The following is a 19,618-nucleotide window of genomic DNA, read 5'->3' as shown; positions in this document are numbered from 1 at the left end:
ATGGGTGACCCCCTGGGAAGTCCTCGTGTTGCACTCTCATTTTTGTTTCAAAATCCAAATTTCCTATTCGTTCTTTATCCTGTAGTAATTTAGCTCCGTCGGAACGATTGCTTTATATTTTGCTTCTTGTCGAAGCATGAAGGCGGGTCTGAAGGCGCGAGACAAATCAGGAACGGTACGGTTCGATCAAAGCCCGGATCGTCGCTCAAATTTGTCGGCGCAAATGTATCACCGCAAGCGTGAAGGATTGATTTCATGATAATTTAGAGTTGCGGAATGAGGGAAAAAAATAAGGTGCATATCAATAACAAAAAAAATGTAAATTAAATAAATAAAAGGATAAGAGGAAAATGCTTGAATCGAAGCTTAAAATGAATTTCGGTCTAGAAAAGCCACACTGTTTCGCAGCACGGGGTGGTTTAAAAAAATAAAGCGAAAGGAACATGGCGGGTGCGATCATACCAGCACTAATGCACCGGATCCCATCAGAACTCCGAAGTTAAGCGTGTTTGGGCGAGAATAGTACTAGGATGGGTGACCCCCTGGGAAGTCCTCGTGTTGCACCCCTCTCTTTTTTGTTTCGAAATCGAAATTTCCTATTCGTTCTTTATCCTGTAGTAATTTAGCTCCGTCGGAACGATTGCTTTATATTTTGCTTCTTGTCGAAGCATGAAGGCGGGTCTGAAGGCGCGAGACAAATCAGTAACGGTACGGCTCGATCAAAGCCCGGATCGTCGCTCAAATTTGTGGGCGCAAATTTATCACCGCAATCGTGAAGGATTGATTTCATGATAATTTAGAGTTGCGGGATGAGGTAAAAAAACAGGGTGCAAATCAAGAACAAAAAAAAACATAAAGTAAATAAATAAAAGGATAAGAGAAAAATGCTTGAATTGACGTTTAAAATGAATTTCGGTCTAGAAAAGCCATACTGCTTCGCAGGACTGGGTAGTTTAAAGGAATAAAGCGAAAGGAAAATGGCGGGTGCGATCATACCAGCATTAATGCACCGGATCCCATCAGAACTCCGAAGTTAAGCGTGCTTAGGCGAGAGTAGTACTAGAATGGGTGACCCCCTGGGAAGTCCTCGTGTTGCACCCCTCTTTTTTTTGTTTCGAAATCGAAATTTCCTATTCGTTCTTTATCCTGTAGTAATTTAGCTCCGTCGGAACGATTGCTTTATATTTTGCTTCTTGTCGAAGCATGAAGGCGGGTCTGAAGGCGCGAGACAAATCAGTAACGGTACGGCTCGATCAAAGCCCGGATCGTCGCTCAAATTTGTGGGCGCAAATGTATCACCGCAAGCGTGAAGGATTGATTTCATGATAATTTAGAGTTGCGGGATGAGGGAAAAAAATAAGGTGCAAATCAATAACAAAAAAAATATAAAGTAAATAAATAAAAGGATAAGAGAAAAATGCTTGTATTGACGCTTAAAATGAATTTCGGTCTAGAAAAGCCACACTGCTTTTCAGGACTGGGTAGTTTAAAGGAATAAAGCGAAAGGAAAATGGCGGGTGTGATCATACCAGCATTAATGCACCGGATCCCCCATCAGACTCGAAGGTTAAGCGTGCTTAGGCGAGAGTAGTACTAGGATGGTGACCCCCTGCGGAAGTCCTCGTGTATGCACCCTCTTTTTTGTTCGAAATCCAAATTTCCCTATCGTTCTTTATACATGTAAGATAATTTAGCTCCGTTCCGAACGATTGCTTATATATTTTGCTTCTTGTACGAAGCATGAGCGGCTGAAGGCAGCGAGACAAATCAGGAACGTTATTGCTCGATCCAAAGCCCGGATCGTCGCTTCAAAATTTGTCGCGCAAAATGACACCGCAGCGTGAAGAATTGATTTCCATGATAATTTGAGTTGCGGGATGAGGAAAAAAACTAGGGTGCAAATCAATAACAAAAAGAAATAAAAGTAAAATAAATAAAGGATAAGAGGAAAATGCTTGAATTGACGCTTAAAATGAATTTCGGTCTAGAAAAGCCACACTGTTTCGCAGCACGGGGTGGTTTAAAAGAATAAAGGGAAAGGAACATGGCGGGTGCGATCATACCAGCACTAATGCACCGGATCCCATCAGAACTCCGAAGTTAAGCGTGTTTGGGCGAGAATAGTACTAGGATGGGTGACCCCCTGGGAAGTCCTCGTGTTGCACCCCTCTCTTTTTTGTTTCGAAATCCAAGTTTCCTATTCGTTCTTTATCCTGTAGTAATTTAGCTCCGTCGGAACGATTGCTTTATATTTTGCTTCTTGTCGAAGCATGAAGGCGGGTCTGAAGGCGCGAGACAAATCAGTAACGGTACGGCTCGAACAAAGCCCGGATCGTCGCTCAAATTTGTGGGCGCAAATGTATCACCGCAAGCGTGAAGGATTGATTTCATGATAATTTAGAGTTGCGGGATGAGGGAAAAAAATAAGGTGCAAATCAATAACAAAAAAAATATAAAGTAAATAAATAAAAGGATAAGAGAAAAATGCTTGTATTGACGCTTAAAATGAATTTCGGTCTAGAAAAGCCATACTGCTTTTCAGGACTGGGTAGTTTAAAGGAATAAAGCGAAAGGAAAATGGCGGGTGTGATCATACCAGCATTAATGCACCGGATCCCATCAGAACTCCGAAGTTAAGCGTGCTTAGGCGAGAGTAGTACTAGGATGGGTGACCCCCTGGGAAGTCCTCGTGTTGCACCCCTCTTTTTTTTTGTTTCGAAATCCAAATTTCCTATTCGTTCTTTATCCTGTAGTAATTTAGCTCCGTCGGAACGATTGCTTTATATTTTGCTTCTTGTCGAAGCATGAAGGCGGGTCTGAAGGCGCGAGACAAATCAGGAACGGTATTGCTCGATCAAAGCCCGGATCGTCGCTCAAATTTGTCGGCGCAAATGTATCACCGCAAGCGTGAAGGATTGATTTCATGATAATTTAGAGTTGCGGGATGAGCGAAAAAAATAAGGTGCAAATCAATAACAAAAAAAATATAAAGTAAATAAATAAAAGGATAAGAGGAAAATGCTTGTATTGACGCTTAAAATGAATTTCGGTCTAGAAAAGCCACACTGCTTTTCAGGACTGGGTAGTTTAAAGGAATAAAGCGAAAGGAAAATGGCGGGTGTGATCATACCAGCATTAATGCACCGGATCCCATCAGAACTCCGAAGTTAAGCGTGCTTAGGCGAGAGTAGTACTAGGATGGGTGACCCCCTGGGAAGTCCTCGTGTTGCACCCCTCTTTTTTTTGTTTCGAAATCCAAATTTCCTATTCGTTTTTTGTCCTGTAGTAATTTAGCTCCGTCGGAACGATTGCTTTATATTTTGCTTCTTGTCGAAGCATGAAGGCGGGTCTGAAGGCGCGAGACAAATCAGTAACGGTACGGCTCGATCAAAGCCCGGATCGTCGCTCAAATTTGTGGGCGCAAATGTATCACCGCAAGCGTGAAGGATTGATTTCATGATAATTTAGAGTTGCGGGATGAGGGAAAAAAACAGGGTGCAAATCAAGAACAAAAAAAAACATAAAGTAAATAAATAAAAGGATAAGAGAAAAATGCTTGAATTGACGTTTAAAATGAATTTCGGTCTAGAAAAGCCACACTGCTTCGCAGGACTGGGTAGTTTAAAGGAATAAAGCGAAAGAAAATGGCTGGGTGCATCCATACCAGCATTAATGCACCGATCCCATCAGGAACTCGAAGTTAAGCGTGCTTAGCGAGAGTAGTATAGAATGGTGGACCCCCTGGGAAGTCCTCGTGTTGCACCCCTCTTTTTTAGTTTCGAAATCGAAAATTTCCTAATTCGTTCTTTATCCTGTAGTAATTTTAGCTCCGTCGAACGATTTGCCTTTATATTTTGCTCACTTGTCGAAAGCCATTGAAGGCGGGTCTGAAGGCGCAGACAAATCAGGAACGGTATGCTCGATCAAAGCCCGGATCGTCGCCTCAAATTTGGTCCGCTGCAAATGTAATACACCCAAGCGTGAAGGATGATTTCATGATTAATTTAGAGTTGCGGGATGAGGGAAAAAAAATTAAGGTGCAAATCAATAACAAAAAAATAAAAGTAAATAAATAAAAGGATAGAGGAAAAATGCTTGTATTGACGCTTAAAATGAATTTCGATCCTAGAAAAGCCACACTGCTTTTTCAGGAGCTGGGTAGTTTAAAGGAATAAGCGAAAGGGGAAAATGCGGGTGTGATTCATTACCAGCATTAATGGCACCGATTCCCATCAAACTTCCGAAGTTAAGCGTGCTTAGCGAGAGTAGTACTAGGGATGGGTGACCCCCTGGGAAGTCCTCGTGTTGCACTCTCATTTTTGTTTCGAAATCCAAATTTCCTATTCGTTCTTTATCATGTAGTAATTTAGCTCCGTCGGAACGATTGCTTTATATTTTGCTTCTTGTCGAAGCATGAAGGCGGGTCTGAAGGCGCGAGACAAATCAGGAACGGTACGGTTCTATCAAAGCCCGGATCGTCGCTCAAATTTGTGGGCGCAAATGTATCACCGCAAGCGTGAAGGATTGATTTCATGATAATTTAGAGTTGCGGAATGAGGGAAAAAAATAAGGTGCATATCAATAACAAAAAAAATGTAAATTAAATAAATAAAAGGATAAGAGGAAAATGCTTGAATCGAAGCTTAAAATGAATTTCGGTCTAGAAAAGCCACACTGTTTCGCAGCACGGGGTGGTTTAAAAGAATAAAGCGAAAGGAAAATGGCGGGTGCGATCATACCAGCACTAATGCACCGGATCCCATCAGAACTCCGAAGTTAAGCGTGCTTGGGCGAGAGTAGTACTAGGATGGGTGACCCCCTGGGAAGTCCTCGTGTTGCACTCTCATTTTTGTTTCGAAATCCAAATTTCCTATTCGTTCTTTATCCTGTAGTAATTTAGCTCCGTCGGAACGATTGCTTTATATTTTGCTTCTTGTCGAAGCATGAAGGCGGGTCTGAAGGCGCGAGACAAATCAGGAACGGTACGGTTCTATCAAAGCCCGGATCGTCGCTCAAATTTGTGGGCGAAAATGTATCACCGCAAGCGTGAAGGATTGATTTCATGATAATTTAGAGTTGCGGAATGAGGGAAAAAAATAAGGTGCATATCAATAACAAAAAAAATGTAAATTAAATAAATAAAAGGATAAGAGGAAAATGCTTGAATCGAAGCTTAAAATGAATTTCGGTCTAGAAAAGCCACACTGTTTCGCAGCACGGGGTGGTTTAAAAGAATAAAGCGAAAGGAACATGGCGGGTGCGATCATACCAGCACTAATGCACCGGATCCCATCAGAACTCCGAAGTTAAGCGTGTTTGGGCGAGAATAGTACTAGGATGGGTGACCCCCTGGGAAGTCCTCGTGTTGCACCCCTCTCTTTTTTGTTTCGAAATCCAAGTTTCCTATTCGTTCTTTATCCTGTAGTAATTTAGCTCCGTCGGAACGATTGCTTTATATTTTGCTTCTTGTCGAAGCATGAAGGCGGGTCTGAAGGCGCGAGACAAATCAGTAACGGTACGGCTCGAACAAAGCCCGGATCGTCGCTCAAATTTGTGGGCGCAAATGTATCACCGCAAGCGTGAAGGATTGATTTCATGATAATTTAGAGTTGCGGGATGAGGGAAAAAAATAAGGTGCAAATCAATAACAAAAAAAATATAAAGTAAATAAATAAAAGGATAAGAGAAAAATGCTTGTATTGACGCTTAAAATGAATTTCGGTCTAGAAAAGCCACACTGCTTTTCAGGACTGGGTAGTTTAAAGGAATAAAGCGAAAGGAAAATGGCGGGTGTGATCATACCAGCATTAATGCACCGGATCCCATCAGAACTCCGAAGTTAAGCGTGCTTAGGCGAGAGTAGTACTAGGATGGGTGACCCCCTGGGAAGTCCTCGTGTTGCACCCCTCTTTTTTTTTGTTTCGAAATCCAAATTTCCTATTCGTTCTTTATCCTGTAGTAATTTAGCTCCGTCGGAACGATTGCTTTATATTTTGCTTCTTGTCGAAGCATGAAGCGGGTCTGAAGGCGCGAGACAAATCAGGAACGGTATGCTCGATCAAAAGCCGATCGTCGCTCTAAATTTGTCGGCGGGCAAATGTATCACCGGCAAGCGTGAAGATATTGATTTCAATGATAATTTAAGTTGGCGGGATGAGGGAAAAAATAGGGTGGCAAATCAATAACAAAAGAAAATATAAAGTAATAAATAAAAGGATAAGAAGGAAAATGCTTGAATTGACGCGTTAAATTAATTCCGGTCTAAGAAAAGCCAACACTGCCTTCGCAGGACGGGGTATTTTAAAAGAATAAAGGCGAAAGGAACATGGCGGGTTGGGATCATACGCAGCACTAATGCACCGGATCCCATCAGAACTCCGAAGTTAAGCGTGCTTAGGCGAGAGTAGTACTAGGATGGGTGACCCCCTGGGAAGTCCTCGTGTTGCACCCCTCTTTTTTTTTGTTTCGAAATCCAAATTTCCTATTCGTTCTTTATCCTGTAGTAATTTAGCTCCGTCGGAACGATTGCTTTATATTTTGCTTCTTGTCGAAGCATGAAGCGGGTCTGAAGGCGCGAGACAAATCAGGAACGGTATTGCTCGATCAAAGCCCGGATCATCGCTCAAATTTGTCGGGGCAAATGTATCACCGCAAGCGTGAAGAATTGATTTCATGATAATTTAGAGTTGCGGGATGAGGGAAAAAAATAGGGTGCAAATCAATAACAAAAAGAAATATAAAGTAAATAAATAAAAGGATAAGAGGAAAATGCTTGAATTGACGCTTAAAATTAATTTCGGTCTAGAAAAGCCACACTGCTTCGCAGGACGGGGGATTTTAAAAGAATAAAGCGAAAGGAACATGGCGGGTGCGATCATACCAGCACTAATGCACCGGATCCCATCAGAACTCCGAAGTTAAGCGTGCTTGGGCGAGAGTAGTACTAGGATGGGTGACCCCCTGGGAAGTCCTCGTGTTGCACTCTCATTTTTGTTTCGAAATCCAAATTTCCTATTCGTTCTTTATCATGTAGTAATTTAGCTCCGTCGGAACGATTGCTTTATATTTTGCTTCTTGTCGAAGCATGAAGGCGGGTCTGAAGGCGCGAGACAAATCAGGAACGGTACGGTTCTATCAAAGCCCGGATCGTCGCTCAAATTTGTGGGCGCAAATGTATCACCGCAAGCGTGAAGAATTGATTTCATGATAATTTAGAGTTGCGGAATGAGGGAAAAAAATAAGGTGCATATCAATAACAAAAAAAATGTAAATTAAATAAATAAAAGGATAAGAGGAAAATGCTTGAATCGAAGCTTAAAATGAATTTCGGTCTAGAAAAGCCACACTGTTTCGCAGCACGGGGTGGTTTAAAAAAATAAAGCGAAAGGAACATGGCGGGTGCGATCATACCAGCACTAATGCACCGGATCCCATCAGAACTCCGAAGTTAAGCGTGTTTGGGCGAGAATAGTACTAGGATGGGTGACCCCCTGGGAAGTCCTCGTGTTGCACCCCTCTCTTTTTTGTTTCGAAATCCAAATTTCCTATTCGTTTTTTGTCCTGTAGTAATTTAGCTCCGTCGGAACGATTGCTTTATATTTTGCTCCTTGTCGAAGCATGAAGGCGGGTCTGAAAGGCGCGAGACAAATCAGGAACGGTATTGCTCGATCAAAGCCCGGATCGTCGCTCAAATTTGTCGGCGCAATGTATTCACCGGCAAGCGTTGAAGGATTTGATTTATGATATTAGAGTTGCGGGATGAGGGAAAAAATTAAGGGGCAAATCAATAACAAAAAAAAATATAAAGTATAAATAAAAGGATAAGAGGAAAATGCCTTGTATTGACGCTTAATGAATTCGGTCTAGAAAAGCCACACTGCTTTCAGGACTGGGTAGTTTAAAAGGAATAAAAGCGAAAGGGAAAAATGGCGGGTGTGATCATACGAGCATTAATGCACCGGATTCCTATCAGAACTCCGAAGTTAAGCGTGCTTAGGCGAGAGGTAGTACTAGGAATGGGTGCCCCCTGGGAAAGTCCTCGTGTTGCACCCATCTTTTTTTTGTTTTCGGAATCACAAATTTCCTATTCGTTCTTTATCTGTAGGTAATTTAGCTCCGTCGGAAACGATTGCTTTATATTTTGCTTCTTGTCGAAGCATGAAGGTGGGCCTGAAGGCGCGAGACAAATCAGGAACGGTATTGCTCGACCAAAGCCCGGATCGTCGCTCAAATTTGTCGGCGCAAATGAATCACCGCAAGCGTGAAGAATTGATTTCATGATAATTTAGAGTTGCGGATGAGGGAAAAAAATAGGGTGCAAATCAATAACAAAAAGAAATATAAAGTAAATAAATGAAAGGATAAGAGGAAAATGCTTGAATTGACGCTTAAAATTAATTTCGGTCTAGAAAAGCCACACTGCTTCGCAGGACGGGGTATTTTAAAAGAATAAAGCGAAAGGAACATGGCGGGTGCGATCATACCAGCACTAATGCACCGTATCCCATCAGAACTCCGAAGTTAAGCGTGCTTGGGCGAGAGTAGTACTAGGATGGGTGACCCCCTGGGAAGTCCTCGTGTTGCACTCTCATTTTTGTTTCGAAATCCAAATTTCCTATTCGTTCTTTATCATGTAGTAATTTAGCTCCGTCGGAACGATTGCTTTATATTTTGCTTCTTGTCGAAGCATGAAGGCGGGTCTGAAGGCGCGAGACAAATCAGGAACAGTACGGTTCTATCAAAGCCCGGATCGTCGCTCAAATTTGTGGGCGCAAATGTATCACCGCAAGCGTGAAGGATTGATTTCATGATAATTTAGAGTTGCGGGATGAGGGAAAAAAACAGGGTGCAAATCAAGAACAAAAAAAAACATAAAGTAAATAAATAAAAGGATAAGAGAAAAATGCTTGAATTGACGTTTAAAATGAATTTCGGTCTAGAAAAGCCAAACTGCTTCGCAGGACTGGGTAGTTTAAAGGAATAAAGCGAAAGGAAAATGGCGGGTGCGATCATACCAGCATTAATGCACCGGATCCCATCAGAACTCCGAAGTTAAGCGTGCTTAGGCGAGAGTAGTACTAGAATGGGTGACCCCCTGGGAAGTCCTCGTGTTGCACCCCTCTTTTTTTTGTTTCGAAATCGAAATTTCCTATTCGTTCTTTATCCTGTAGTAATTTAGCTCCGTCGGAACGATTGCTTTATATTTTGCTCCTTGTCGAAGCATGAAGGCGGGTCTGAAGGCGCGAGACAAATCAGGAACGGTATTGCTCGATCAAAGCCCGGATCGTCGCTCAAATTTGTCGGCGCAAATGTATCACCGCAAGCGTGAAGGATTGATTTCATGATAATTTAGAGTTGCGGGATGAGCGAAAAAAATAAGGTGCAAATCAATAACAAAAAAAATATAAAGTAAATAAATAAAAGGATAAGAGGAAAATGCTTGTATTGACGCTTAAAATGAATTTCGGTCTAGAAAAGCCACACTGCTTTTCAGGACTGGGTAGTTTAAAGGAATAAAGCGAAAGGAAAATGGCGGGTGTGATCATACCAGCATTAATGCACCGGATCCCATCAGAACTCCGAAGTTAAGCGTGCTTAGGCGAGAGTAGTACTAGGATGGGTGACCCCCTGGGAAGTCCTCGTGTTGCACCCCTCTTTTTTTTGTTTCGAAATCCAAATTTCCTATTCGTTCTTTATCCTGTAGTAATTTAGCTCCGTCGGAACGATTGCTTTATATTTTGCTTCTTGTCGAAGCATGAAGCGGGTCTGAAGGCGCGAGACAAATCAGGAACGGTATTGCTCGATCAAAGCCCGGATCGTCGCTCAAAATTTGTCGGCGCAAATGTATCACCGCAAGCGTGAAGAATTGATTTCATGATAATTTAGAGTTGCGGGATGAGGGGAAAAAAATAGGGTGCAAATCAATAACAAAAAAAATATAAAGTAAATAAATAAAAGGATAAGAGGAAAATGCTTGTATTGACGCTTAAAATTAATTTCGGTCTAGAAAAGCCACACTGCTTTTCAGGACTGGGTAGTTTAAAGGAATAAAGCGAAAGGAAAATGGCGGGTGTGATCATACCAGCATTAATGCACCGGATCCCATCAGAACTCCGAAGTTAAGCGTGCTTAGGCGAGAGTAGTACTAGGATGGGTGACCCCCTGGGAAGTCCTCGTGTTGCACCCCTCTTTTTTTTGTTTCGAAATCCAAATTTCCTATTCGTTCTTTATCATGTAGTAATTTAGCTCCGTCGGAACGATTGCTTTATATTTTGCTTCTTGTCGAAGCATGAAGCGGGTCTGAAGGCGCGAGACAAATCAGGAACGGTATTGCTCGATCAAAGCCCGGATCGTCGCTCAAATTTGTCGGCGCAAATGTATACACCGCAAGCGTGAAAGAATTGATTTCAATGATAATTTAAGTTGCGGGATTGAGGGAAAATAGGGTGAAATCAATAACAAAAAAGAAATTAAAGTAAATAAATAAAAGGATAAGAGGAAAATGCTTGAATTGACGCTTAAATTAATTTCGGTCTAGAAAAGCCACACTGCTTCGCAGGAACGGGGTATTTTAAAAAGAATAAAGCGAGGAACATGGCGGGTGGCGATCATACGCAGCACTAATGCACCCGGAATCCCATCAGAACTCCGAAGTTAAAGCGTGCTTGGGAGAGAGTAGTACTAGGATGGGTGACGCCCTGGGAAGTCCCTCGTGTTGCACTCTCATTTTTGTTTCGAAATCCAAATCCTATTCGTTCTTTATCCTGTAGTAATTTAGCTCCGTCGGAACGATTGCTTTATATTTTGCTTCTTGTCGAAGCATGAAGGCGGGTATGAAGGCGCGAGACAAATCAGTAACGGTACGGCTCGATCAAAGCCCGTATCGTCGTTCAAATTTGTGGGCGCAAATTTATCACCGCAAGCGTGAAGGATTGATTTCATGATAATTTAGAGTTGCGGGATGAGGGAAAAAAACAGGGTGCAAATCAAGAACAAAAAAAAACATAAAGTAAATAAATAAAAGGATAAGAGAAAAATGCTTGTATTGACGCTTAAAATGAATTTCGGTCTAGAAAAGCCACACTGCTTTTCAGGACTGGGTAGTTTAAAGGAATAAAGCAAAAGGAAAATGGCGGGTGTGATCATACCAGCATTAATGCACCGGATCCCATCAGAACTCCGAAGTTAAGCGTGCTTAGGCGAGAGTAGTACTAGGATGGGTGACCCCCTGGGAAGTCCTCGTGTTGCACCCCTCTTTTTTTTGTTTCGAAATCCAAATTTCCTATTCGTTTTTTGTCCTGTAGTAATTTAGCTCCGTCGGAACGATTGCTTTATATTTTGCTTCTTGTCGAAGCATGAAGGCGGGTCTGAAGGCGCGAGACAAATCAGTAACGGTACGGCTCGATCAAAGCCCGGATCGTCGCTCAAATTTGTGGGCGCAAATGTATCACCGCAAGCGTGAAGGATTGATTTCATGATAATTTAGAGTTGCGGGATGAGGGAAAAAAACAGGGTGCAAATCAAGAACAAAAAAAAACATAAAGTAAATAAATAACAGGATAAGAGAAAAATGCTTGAATTGACGTTTAAAATGAATTTCGGTCTAGAAAAGCCACACTGCTTCGCAGGACGGGGTATTTTAAAAGAATAAAGCGAAAGTAACATGGCGGGTGCGATCATACCAGCACTAATGCACCGGATCCCATCAGAACTCGAAGTTAAGCGTGCTTGGGCGAGAGTAGTACTAGGATGGGTGACCCCCTGGGAAGTCCTCGTGTTGCACCCCATCTTTTTTTTTGTATTCGAAATCCAAATTTCCTATTCGTTCTTTATCCTGTAGTAATTTAGCCCGTCGGAACGATTGCTTTATATTTTGCTCCTTGTCGAAGCCATGAAGGCGTCTGAAGGCGCGAGACAAATCAGGAACGTATTTGCTCGGGTCAAAGCCCGGATCGATCGCTCAAATTTTCGGCGCAAATTGTATCACCGCAAGCGTGAATGATTGATTTCATGATAATTTAGAGTTGCGGGATGAGGGAAAAAAATAAGGTGCAAATCAATAACAAAAAAAATATAAAGTAAATAAATAAAAGGATAAGAGGAAAATGCTTGTATTGACGCTTAAAATGAATTTCGGTCTAGAAAAGCCACACTGCTTTTCAGGACAGGGTAGTTTAAAGGAATAAAGCGAAAGGAAAATGGCGGGTGCGATCATACCAGCATTAATGCACCGGATCCCATCAGAACTCCGAAGTTAAGCGTGCTTAGGCGAGAGTAGTACTAGGATGGGTGACCCCCTGGGAAGTCCTCGTGTTGCACCCCTCTTTTTTTTGTTTCGAAATCCAAATTTCCTATTCGTTCTTTATCCTGTAGTAATTTAGCTCCGTCGGAACGATTGCTTTATATTTTGCTTCTTGTCGAAGCATGAAGCGGGTCTGAAGGCGCGAGACAAATCAGGAACGGTATTGCTCGATCAAAGCCCGGATCGTCGCTCAAATTTGTCGGGGCAAATGTATCACCGCAAGCGTGAAGAATTGATTTCATGATAATTTAGAGTTGCGGGATGAGGGAAAAAAATAGGGTGCAAATCAATAACAAAAAGAAATATAAAGTAAATAAATAAAAGGATAAGAGAAAAATGCTTGAATTGACGCTTAAAATTAATTATGGTCTAGAAAAGCCACACTGCTTCGCAGGACGGGGGATTTTAAAAGAATAAAGCGAATGGAACATGGCGGGTGCGAACATACCAGCACTAATGCACCGGATCCCATCAGAACTCCGAAGTTAAGCGTGCTTGGGCGAGAGTAGTACTAGGATGGGTGACCCCCTGGGAAGTCCTCGTGTTGCACTCTCATTTTTGTTTCGAAATCCAAATTTCCTATTCGTTCTTTATCCTGTAGTAATTTAGCTCCGTCGGAACGATTGCTTTATATTTTGCTTCTTGTCGAAGCATGAAGGGGGGTCTGAAGGCGCGAGACAAATCAGGAACGGTAATCAGGAACGGTACGGTTCGATCAAAGCCCGGATCGTCGCTCAAATTTGTGGGCGCAAATGTATCACCGCAAGCATGAAGGATTGATTTCATGATAATTTTGAGTTGCGGGATGAGGGAAAAAAATAAGGTGCATATCAATAACAAAAGAAAATGAGTAAAGTAAATAAATAAAAGGATAAGAGCAAATGCTTGAATTGACGCTTAAAATTAATATTCGGTCTAGAAAAGCCACAACTGCTCTCGGCAGGACGGGTATTTTAATAGAATAAGAGCGAAAGGAAAACATGGCCGGTTGCGATCAAATTACCAGCACTATGCACCGGATCCATCAGAAACTCGCGAAGTTAAGGCGTGTTGGGGCGAGAAGTAGTACTAGGGATGGGTGACCCCCTGGGAAGTCCTCGTGTTGCACTCTCATTTTTGTTTCAAAATCCAAATTTCCTATTCGTTCTTTATCCTGTAGTAATTTAGCTCCGTCGGAACGATTGCTTTATATTTTGCTTCTTGTCGAAGCATGAAGGCGGGTCTGAAGGCGCGAGACAAATCAGGAACGGTACGGTTCGATCAAAGCCCGGATCGTCGCTCAAATTTTTGGGCGCAAATGTATCACCGCAAGCGTGAAGGATTGATTTCATGATAATTTAGAGTTGCGGGATGAGGGAAAAAAATAAGGTGCATATCAATAACAAAAAAAATATAAAGTAAAAAAATAAAAGGATAAGAGGAAAATGCTTGAATCGAAGCTTAAAATGAATTTCGGTCTAGAAAAGCCACACTGTTTCGCAGCACGGGGTGGTTTAAAAAAATAAAGCGAAAGGAACATGGCGGGTGCGATCATACCAGCACTAATGCACCGGATCCCATCAGAACTCCGAAGTTAAGCGTGTTTGGGCGAGAATAGTACTAGGATGGGTGACCCCACTGGGAAGTCTCGTGTTGCCCACGCTCTCTTATTTTGTTTCGCAATCAAATTTCCTATTGTTTTTTGTCTGTGTATTTAGCTCGTCGGAACGATTGCTTTATATTTTGCTTTCTTGGTGCGAAGCATGAAGGCGGGTCTGAAGGGCGCGAGAACAAATCAGTAAAGGTACGCGCTCGATCAACAGCCGCGGATCGTCGTCAACCATTTGTGGGGGGCAAGATTTATCACCGCAAGCGTGAAGGATTGATTTCATGATAATTTAGAGTTGCGGTATGAGGGAAAAAAACAGGGTGCAAATCAAGAACAAAAAAAAACAAAAAGTAAATAAATAAAAGGATAAGAGAAAAATGCTTGAATTGACGTTTAAAATGAATTTCGGTCTAGAAAAGCCACACTGCTTCGCAGGACTGGGTAGTTTAAAGGAATAAAGCGAAAGGAAAATGGCGGGTGCGATCATACCAGCATTAATGCACCGGATCCCATCAGAACTCCGAAGTTAAGCGTGCTTAGGCGAGAGTAGTACTAGAATGGGTGACCCCCTGGGAAGTCCTCGTGTTGCACCCTCTTTTTTTTGTTTCGAAATCCAAATTTCCTATTCGTTCTTTATCCTGTAGTAATTTAGCTCCGTCGGAACGATTGCTTTATATTTTGCTCCTTGTCGAAGCATGAAGGCGGGTCTGAAGGCGCGAGACAAATCAGGAACGGTATTGCTCGATCAAAGCCCGGATCGTCGCTCAAATTTGTCGGCGCAAATGTATCGACGAAGCGTGAAGAATTGATTTTCATCGATAATTTAGAGTTGCGGGATGAAGGGAAAAAAATAGGGTGCAAATCATAACAAAAGAAATATAAAGTAAATAAATAAAAGGATAAGAGGAAAATGCTTGAATTGACGGCTTGAAATTAATTTCGGTTGCTTAAGAAAAGCCTACATGCTTTCGCAGGACGGGGTATTTTTAAAAGAATAAAGCGAAAGGAACATGGCGGGTGCGATCCTTAACGCAGCACTATGCACCGATTCCCATCAGAACTCCCGAAGTTAGTTCGTGCTTAGGCGAGAGTAGTACTAGAATGGGTGACCCCCTGGGAAGTCCTCGTGTTGCACCCCTCTTTTTTTTGTTTCGAAATCCAAATTTCCTATTCGTTCTTTATCCTGTAGTAATTTAGCTCCGTCGGAACGATTGCTTTATATTTTGCTTCTTGTCGAAGCATGAAGGAGGGTCTGAAGGCGCGAGACAAATCAGGAACGGTATTGCTCGATCAATGCCCGGATCGTCGCTCAAATTTGTCGGCGCAAATGTATCACCGCAAGCGTGAAGGATTGATTTCATGATAATTTAGAGTTCCGGGATGAGGGAAAAAAATAGGGTGCAAATCAATAACAAAAAAAAATATAAAGTAAATAAATAAAAGGATAAGAGGAAAATGCTTGAATTGAAGCTTAAAATGAATTTCGGTCTAGAAAAGCCACACTGTTTCGCAGCACGGGGTGGTTTAAAAGAAAAAAGCGAAAGGAACATGGCGGCGGCGATCATACCAGCACTAATGCACCGGATCCCATTAGAACTCCGAAGTTAAGCGTGCTTGGGCGAGAGTAGTACTAGGATGGGTGACTCCCTGGGAAGTCCTCGAGTTCCACCCCTCTCTTTTTTGTTTCGAAATCGAAATTTCCTATTCGTTCTTTATCCTGTAGTAATTTAGCTCCGTCGGAACGATTGCTTTATATTTTGCTTCTTGTCGAAGCATGAAGGCGGGTCTGAAGGCGCGAGACAAATCAGGAACGGTATTGCTCGATCAAAGCCCGGATCGTCGCTCAAATTTGTCGGCGCAAATGTATCACCGCAAGCGTGAAGAATTGATTTCATGATAATTTAGAGTTGCGGGATGAGGGAAAAAAATAGGGTGCAAATCAATAACAAAAAGAAATATAAAGTAAATAAATAAAAGGATAAGAGGAAAATGCTTGAATTGACGCTTAAAATTAATTTCGGTCTAGAAAAGCCACACTGCTTCGCAGGACGGGGTATTTTAAAAGAATAAAGCGAAAGGAACATGGCGGGTGCGATCATACAAGCACTAATGCACCGGATCCCATCAGAACTCCGAAGTTAAGCGTGCTTGGGCGAGAGTAGTACTAGGATGGGTGACCCCCTGGGAAGTCCTCGTGTTGCACTCTCATTTTTGTTTCGAAATCCAAATTTCCTATTCGTTCTTTATCCTGTAGTAATTTAGCTCCGTCGGAACGATTGCTTTATATTTTGCTTCTTGTCGAAGCATGAAGGCGGGTCTGAAGGCGCGAGACAAATCAGGAACGGTACGGTTCGATCAAAGCCCGGATCGTCGCTCAAATTTGTGGGCGCAAATGTATCACCGCAAGCGTGAAGGATTGATTTCATGATAATTTAGAGTTGCGGAATGAGGGAAAAAAATAAGGTGCATATCAATAACAAAAAAAATGTAAATTAAATAAATAAAAGGATAAGAGGAAAATGCTTGAATCGAAGCTTAAAATGAATTTCGGTCTAGAAAAGCCACACTGTTTCGCAGCACGGGGTGGTTTAAAAGAATAAAGCGAAAGGAAAATGGCGGGTGCGATCATACCAGCACTAATGCACCGGATCCCATCAGAACTCCGAAGTTAAGCGTGTTTGGGCGAGAATAGTACTAGGATGGGTGACCCCCTGGGAAGTCCTCGTGTTGCACCCCTCTCTTTTTTGTTTCGAAATCCAAATTTCCTATTCGTTTTTTGTCCTGTAGTAATTTAGCTCCGTCGGAACGATTGCTTTATATTTTGCTTCTTGTCGAAGCATGAAGGCGGGTATGAAGGCGCGAGACAAATCAGTAACGGTACGGCTCGATCAAAGCCCGGATCGTCGCTCAAATTTGTGGGCGCAAATTTATCACCGCAAGCGTGAAGGATTGATTTCATGATAATTTAGAGTTGCGGGATGAGGGAAAAAAACAGGGTGCAAATCAAGAACAAAAAAAAACATAAAGTAAATAAATAAAAGGATAAGAGAAAAATGCTTGAATTGACGTTTAAAATGAATTTCGGTCTAGAAAAGCCACACTGCTTCGCAGGACTGGGTAGTTTAAAGGAATAAAGCGAAAGGAAAATGACGGGTGCGATCATACCAGCATTAATGCACCGGATCCCATCAGAACTCCGAAGTTAAGCGTGCTTAGGCGAGAGTAGTACTAGAATGGGTGACCCCCTGGGAAGTCCTCGTGTTACACCCCTCTTTTTTTTGTTTCGAAATCGAAATTTCCTATTCGTTCTTTATCCTGTAGTAATTTAGCTCCGTCGGAACGATTGCTTTATATTTTGCTCCTTGTCGAAGCATGAAGGCGGGTCTGAAGGCGCGAGACAAATCAGGAACGGTATTGCTCAATCAAAGCCCGGATCGTCGGCTCAATTTGTGGCGCAAACTGTAATCACCGGCAAGCGTGGAAGAATTGATTTCATGATAATTTAGAGTTGAGGGATGAGGGAAAAAAATTGGTTGCAAATCAATAACAAAAAAAAATATAAAGTAAATAAATAAAAGGATAAGAGGAAAATGCTTGAATTGAAGCTTAAAATGAATTTCGGTCTAAAAAAGCCACACTGTTTCGCAGCACGGGGTAGTTTAAAAGAATAAAGCGAAAGGAACATGGCGGGTGCGATCATACCAGCAGTAGTGCACCGGATCCCATCAGACCTCCCGAAGTTAAGCGTGCTTAAGGCGAGAGTAGTAGCTAGAATGGGTGACCCGCTGGGAAGTCCTCGTGTTTGCACCCTTTTTTTTTGTTTGCGAAATCCAAATTTCCTATTCGTTTTTTATCCATGTTAGTATTTAGCTCCGTCGTTGAACGATTGCTTTATATTTTTGTCTTACTTGTCGAAGCATGAAGGCGGGTCTGAAGGCGCGAGACAAATCAGGAACGGTATTGCTCGATCAATGCCCGGATCGTCGCTCAAATTTGTCGGCGCAAATGTATCACCGCAAGCGTGAAGGATTGATTTCATGAAAATTTAGAGTTGCGGGATGAGGGAAAAAAATAGGGTGCAAATCAATAACAAAAAAAAATATAAAGTAAATAAATAAAAGGATAAGAGGAAAATGCTTGAATTGAAGCTTAAAATGAATTTCGGTCTAGAAAAGCCACACTGTTTCGCAGCACGGGGTGGTTTAAAAGAATAAAGCGAAAGGAACATGGCGGCGGCGATCATACCAGCACTAATGCACTGGATCCCATTAGAACTCCGAAGTTAAGCGTGCTTGGGCGAGAGTAGTACTAGGATGGGTGACTCCCTGGGAAATCCTCGAGTTCCACCCCTCTCTTTTTTGTTTCGAAATCGAAATTTCCTATTCGTTCTTTATCCTGTAGTAATTTAGCTCCGTCGGAACGATTGCTTTATATTTTGCTTCTTGTCGAAGCATGAAGGCGGGTCTGAAGGCGCGAGACACCATCAGGAACGGTATTGCTCGATTCAACAGCCCGATTCGTCGCTCAAATTTTGTCGGCGCATGCTTCACCGCAAGCGTGAAGAATTGATTTTTCATGATAATTTAGAGGTTGCGGGATAGAGGGAAAAAAACTAGGGGTGCAAATCAATAACAAAAAGAATATATAAAGTAAATAAATTAAAAGGATAAGTAGGAAAATGCTTTGAATTGAGCTTAAAATTTCAATTTCGGTCTAAGAAAAGCAACACTGCTTGTTCGGCAGGACGGGGTATTTTAAAATACTAAAGCGAAAGGAAACATGGCGGGTGCGATCATCACCAGCACTAATGCACCGGATCCCATCAGACCTCCGAAGTTAAGCCGTGCTTGGGCGAGAGTAGTATCGGGATGGGTGACCCCCTGGGCAGTTCTCGTGTTGCCTCTTCATTTTATTGTTTCGAAATCAAATTTCCCTATTCGTTCTTTATCCTGTAGTAATTTAGCTCGTCGGAACGATTGGCTTTAAATATTTTGCTTCTTGTCGAAGCATGAAGGCGGGTCTGAAGGCGCGAGACAAATCAGGAACGGTACGGTTCGATCAAAGCCCGGATCGTCGCTCAAATTTGTCGGCGCAAATGTATCACCGCAAGCGTGAAGGATTGATTTCATGATAATTTAGAGTTGCGGAATGAGGGAAAAAAATAAGGTGCATATCAATAACAAAAAAAATGTAAATTAAATAAATAAAAGGATAAGAGGAAAATGCTTGAATCGAAGCTTAAAATGAATTTCGGTCTAGAAAAGCCACACTGTTTCGCAGCACGGGGTGGTTTAAAAGAATAAAGCGAAAGGAACATGGCGGGTGCGATCATACCAGCACTAATGCACCGGATCCCATCAGAACTCCGAAGTTAAGCGTGTTTGGGCGAGAATAGTACTAGGATGGGTGACCCCCTGGGAAGTACTCGTGTTGCACCCCTCTCTTTTTTGTTTCGAAATCCAAATTTCCTATTCGTTTTTTGTCCTGTAGTAATTTAGCTCCGTCGGAACGATTGCTTTATATTTTGCTTCTTGTCGAAGCATGAAGGCGGGTCTGAAGGCGCGAGACAAATCAGTAACGGTACGGCTCGATCAAAGCCCGGATCGTCGCTCAAATTTGTGGGCGCAAATTTATCACCGCAAGCGTGAAGGATTGATTTCATGATAATTTAGAGTTGCGGGATGAGGGAAAAAAACAGGGTGCAAATCAAGAACAAAAAAAAACATAAA

The 19,618-nt window shown here is 42.2% G+C and overlaps 27 non-coding genes and 5 pseudogenes across 27 annotated transcripts; all 32 read left to right on the top strand.

Annotated features, from left to right (window-relative positions):
• The first annotated feature begins 448 nt into the window (after positions 1–448).
• On the top strand, positions 449–567 carry LOC113757591. The gene has a single exon (XR_003466414.1). It is a non-coding gene; the product is annotated as a 5S ribosomal RNA (ribosomal RNA).
• Positions 568–982: 415 nt separating this feature from the next.
• Positions 983–1,101, top strand: LOC113757606. Its single transcript, XR_003466428.1, has one exon. It is a non-coding gene; the product is annotated as a 5S ribosomal RNA (ribosomal RNA).
• A 948-nt stretch (positions 1,102–2,049) lies between these two features.
• On the top strand, positions 2,050–2,168 carry LOC113757590. Its single transcript, XR_003466413.1, has one exon. It is a non-coding gene; the product is annotated as a 5S ribosomal RNA (ribosomal RNA).
• A 414-nt stretch (positions 2,169–2,582) lies between these two features.
• LOC113757603 lies at positions 2,583–2,701 on the top strand. Its single transcript, XR_003466425.1, has one exon. It is a non-coding gene; the product is annotated as a 5S ribosomal RNA (ribosomal RNA).
• A 415-nt stretch (positions 2,702–3,116) lies between these two features.
• On the top strand, positions 3,117–3,235 carry LOC113757602. Its single transcript, XR_003466424.1, has one exon. It is a non-coding gene; the product is annotated as a 5S ribosomal RNA (ribosomal RNA).
• Positions 3,236–3,650: 415 nt separating this feature from the next.
• Positions 3,651–3,766, top strand: LOC113757619 (annotated as a pseudogene).
• Positions 3,767–4,725: 959 nt separating this feature from the next.
• Positions 4,726–4,844, top strand: LOC113757601. The gene has a single exon (XR_003466423.1). It is a non-coding gene; the product is annotated as a 5S ribosomal RNA (ribosomal RNA).
• Positions 4,845–5,255: 411 nt separating this feature from the next.
• On the top strand, positions 5,256–5,374 carry LOC113757623. Its single transcript, XR_003466438.1, has one exon. It is a non-coding gene; the product is annotated as a 5S ribosomal RNA (ribosomal RNA).
• Positions 5,375–5,788: 414 nt separating this feature from the next.
• On the top strand, positions 5,789–5,907 carry LOC113757600. Its single transcript, XR_003466422.1, has one exon. It is a non-coding gene; the product is annotated as a 5S ribosomal RNA (ribosomal RNA).
• A 424-nt stretch (positions 5,908–6,331) lies between these two features.
• On the top strand, positions 6,332–6,451 carry LOC113757611. The gene has a single exon (XR_003466432.1). It is a non-coding gene; the product is annotated as a 5S ribosomal RNA (ribosomal RNA).
• A 415-nt stretch (positions 6,452–6,866) lies between these two features.
• On the top strand, positions 6,867–6,985 carry LOC113757589. Its single transcript, XR_003466412.1, has one exon. It is a non-coding gene; the product is annotated as a 5S ribosomal RNA (ribosomal RNA).
• A 411-nt stretch (positions 6,986–7,396) lies between these two features.
• LOC113757622 lies at positions 7,397–7,515 on the top strand. The gene has a single exon (XR_003466437.1). It is a non-coding gene; the product is annotated as a 5S ribosomal RNA (ribosomal RNA).
• Positions 7,516–7,930: 415 nt separating this feature from the next.
• LOC113757617 lies at positions 7,931–8,052 on the top strand (annotated as a pseudogene).
• A 417-nt stretch (positions 8,053–8,469) lies between these two features.
• LOC113757604 lies at positions 8,470–8,588 on the top strand. Its single transcript, XR_003466426.1, has one exon. It is a non-coding gene; the product is annotated as a 5S ribosomal RNA (ribosomal RNA).
• Positions 8,589–9,000: 412 nt separating this feature from the next.
• On the top strand, positions 9,001–9,119 carry LOC113757605. The gene has a single exon (XR_003466427.1). It is a non-coding gene; the product is annotated as a 5S ribosomal RNA (ribosomal RNA).
• Positions 9,120–9,533: 414 nt separating this feature from the next.
• On the top strand, positions 9,534–9,652 carry LOC113757599. The gene has a single exon (XR_003466421.1). It is a non-coding gene; the product is annotated as a 5S ribosomal RNA (ribosomal RNA).
• A 415-nt stretch (positions 9,653–10,067) lies between these two features.
• On the top strand, positions 10,068–10,186 carry LOC113757598. The gene has a single exon (XR_003466420.1). It is a non-coding gene; the product is annotated as a 5S ribosomal RNA (ribosomal RNA).
• A 413-nt stretch (positions 10,187–10,599) lies between these two features.
• On the top strand, positions 10,600–10,723 carry LOC113757620 (annotated as a pseudogene).
• A 410-nt stretch (positions 10,724–11,133) lies between these two features.
• On the top strand, positions 11,134–11,252 carry LOC113757597. The gene has a single exon (XR_003466419.1). It is a non-coding gene; the product is annotated as a 5S ribosomal RNA (ribosomal RNA).
• Positions 11,253–11,667: 415 nt separating this feature from the next.
• On the top strand, positions 11,668–11,785 carry LOC113757608. Its single transcript, XR_003466430.1, has one exon. It is a non-coding gene; the product is annotated as a 5S ribosomal RNA (ribosomal RNA).
• A 417-nt stretch (positions 11,786–12,202) lies between these two features.
• On the top strand, positions 12,203–12,321 carry LOC113757595. Its single transcript, XR_003466417.1, has one exon. It is a non-coding gene; the product is annotated as a 5S ribosomal RNA (ribosomal RNA).
• Positions 12,322–12,735: 414 nt separating this feature from the next.
• LOC113757592 lies at positions 12,736–12,854 on the top strand. The gene has a single exon (XR_003466415.1). It is a non-coding gene; the product is annotated as a 5S ribosomal RNA (ribosomal RNA).
• A 969-nt stretch (positions 12,855–13,823) lies between these two features.
• LOC113757614 lies at positions 13,824–13,942 on the top strand. The gene has a single exon (XR_003466435.1). It is a non-coding gene; the product is annotated as a 5S ribosomal RNA (ribosomal RNA).
• A 422-nt stretch (positions 13,943–14,364) lies between these two features.
• On the top strand, positions 14,365–14,483 carry LOC113757607. Its single transcript, XR_003466429.1, has one exon. It is a non-coding gene; the product is annotated as a 5S ribosomal RNA (ribosomal RNA).
• Positions 14,484–15,442: 959 nt separating this feature from the next.
• On the top strand, positions 15,443–15,560 carry LOC113757612. Its single transcript, XR_003466433.1, has one exon. It is a non-coding gene; the product is annotated as a 5S ribosomal RNA (ribosomal RNA).
• Positions 15,561–15,976: 416 nt separating this feature from the next.
• LOC113757596 lies at positions 15,977–16,095 on the top strand. The gene has a single exon (XR_003466418.1). It is a non-coding gene; the product is annotated as a 5S ribosomal RNA (ribosomal RNA).
• A 411-nt stretch (positions 16,096–16,506) lies between these two features.
• LOC113757613 lies at positions 16,507–16,625 on the top strand. The gene has a single exon (XR_003466434.1). It is a non-coding gene; the product is annotated as a 5S ribosomal RNA (ribosomal RNA).
• Positions 16,626–17,040: 415 nt separating this feature from the next.
• On the top strand, positions 17,041–17,159 carry LOC113757609. Its single transcript, XR_003466431.1, has one exon. It is a non-coding gene; the product is annotated as a 5S ribosomal RNA (ribosomal RNA).
• A 418-nt stretch (positions 17,160–17,577) lies between these two features.
• Positions 17,578–17,700, top strand: LOC113757618 (annotated as a pseudogene).
• Positions 17,701–18,120: 420 nt separating this feature from the next.
• LOC113757615 lies at positions 18,121–18,238 on the top strand. The gene has a single exon (XR_003466436.1). It is a non-coding gene; the product is annotated as a 5S ribosomal RNA (ribosomal RNA).
• A 435-nt stretch (positions 18,239–18,673) lies between these two features.
• On the top strand, positions 18,674–18,794 carry LOC113757616 (annotated as a pseudogene).
• A 415-nt stretch (positions 18,795–19,209) lies between these two features.
• Positions 19,210–19,328, top strand: LOC113757593. The gene has a single exon (XR_003466416.1). It is a non-coding gene; the product is annotated as a 5S ribosomal RNA (ribosomal RNA).
• Positions 19,329–19,618: the final 290 nt, after the last annotated feature.

This window comes from Coffea eugenioides, unplaced genomic scaffold, assembly GCF_003713205.1.
Source record: "Coffea eugenioides isolate CCC68of unplaced genomic scaffold, Ceug_1.0 ScVebR1_3144;HRSCAF=4301, whole genome shotgun sequence".
Taxonomy (NCBI): Eukaryota; Viridiplantae; Streptophyta; class Magnoliopsida; order Gentianales; family Rubiaceae; genus Coffea; species Coffea eugenioides.
This window is presented reverse-complemented; position numbering and strand designations above follow the sequence as displayed.